This window comes from Citrus sinensis, chromosome 3, assembly GCF_022201045.2.
Source record: "Citrus sinensis cultivar Valencia sweet orange chromosome 3, DVS_A1.0, whole genome shotgun sequence".
In the NCBI taxonomy this organism is placed as follows: domain Eukaryota; kingdom Viridiplantae; phylum Streptophyta; class Magnoliopsida; order Sapindales; family Rutaceae; genus Citrus; species Citrus sinensis.
This window is the reverse complement of record NC_068558.1, coordinates 22,815,705-22,817,230: the sequence shown is the minus strand read 5'-3', so window position 1 is coordinate 22,817,230 and position 1,526 is coordinate 22,815,705. Positions and strand designations below refer to the sequence as shown.

The following is a 1,526-nucleotide window of genomic DNA, read 5'->3' as shown; positions in this document are numbered from 1 at the left end:
ATTCGCAGGGAAATCTCGGAGTTTACCCAGAGAGAGGACGAGCAATTTTTCGAAACATGGGAGCGATTCAATGGGCTACTCTTGAAGTGTCCACATCATGGGTACGAGAAATGGCATCAATGCCAATACTTTTTGGAGGGATTACTACCAAATGTGCAAGAATGGCTAATGGCAACAAGTGGAGGAGAGCTAATGTCAAAAAGTGCGTCAGAAATTTGGGAATTCTTCCAGCGACAAGCGGACAATTCCCAACAACGGAGTCGATCACTCAGGAATACTAGAAGGATTAAAGGAGTGAATGAGGTTCACATTGGCGAGTCAACTTCGGGAATCAAAGAAGTCAAGGAGATGGTTGAAGGTCTTGCTCGACAAATAGCATCATTATCGACTGCTAAATCAACAGAACCACATGACCATGACTCATACTCAGATCAAGCCAATGCCATAGGTGTAATGAGAAAGCCATCAAATTACAACCCATACTCCAACACATATAACCCTGGATGGAGAGATCACCCTAATTTTTCATGGTCTCAAGGATTCCAACAGAATGGACCAGCAGCTCCAGCTCCACCAATGCAACAAATTTCTCAAACTCCTCAAGCCTCTCAGCCACCATTTAGACCATACAATCAGAACCAGAATTACTCTCAGCCCAGACCATGGGAGGATTCATTCCAGAATCTTAAGAATCTTACTCACTCCACGATTGAGCAACAGAACCGCACCATTGATGGACTACGAAATGAGTTGAGAGCAGGCTTCAACTCACAAGCTCAATCAATTTCAAGCCTCGAGAAGATGGTGGGACAACTTGCTTCTTCAGTTCAGACCTTGGCAATGACCGTTGAGAAAGGTAAGTTTCCAAGTCAACCAGTGCCTAACCCTAAAGGAGTGCATGAAGCAAGTACCAGTTCACCACAGCAGCATGGAGAAGTCAAAGCAGTAATGACCTTGCGAAAAGGAAAAGAAGTCGACAACAAAGTGGAGATGCCGGTGACAAAAGAAAATCAAATTGTACCTGTGAATGTTGAGGAATCATCACTGGAGGAGAAAGAAGAAACCAACCCACGAGAATACGTTCCCAAAGCTCCATTCCCCCAGAGGTTAGCTAAAGGCAAGAAGGGAAAATCCACAGGTGAGATTCTTGAAATCTTCAAACAGGTAAGTGTTAACATCCCCTTACTTGATGCTATTAAACGAGTTCCATCTTATGCCAAGTTTCTTAAAGACCTTTGTACTAAAAAGAGAAATATGCATGTTCAAAAGAAGGCATTTTTAACAGAAAACGTTAGTTCTATACTCCAACATAAAATTCCTTTAAAATGCAAAGACCCAGGCTCCCCCACTATCTCATGTAGTATAGGGAACCACACAATTGAGAATGCTTTGTTGGATTTAGGAGCTAGTGTAAATCTTTTGCCTTACTCTGTATTCGTGAAACTTGGACTTGGAGAATTACACCCAACTCCAGTGGTGTTACAGCTTGCAGATCGGTCCACGAAAATACCTCGTGGTATTGTGGA

The 1,526-nt window shown here is 42.9% G+C and overlaps 1 non-coding gene across 1 annotated transcript; it reads right to left on the bottom strand.

The window, feature by feature from the left end:
* Positions 1–104, bottom strand: LOC127901673 (small nucleolar RNA R71). Its single transcript, XR_008053917.1, has one exon. It is a non-coding gene; the product is annotated as a small nucleolar RNA R71 (small nucleolar RNA).
* Between the last annotated feature and the right edge of the window lie 1,422 nt (positions 105–1,526).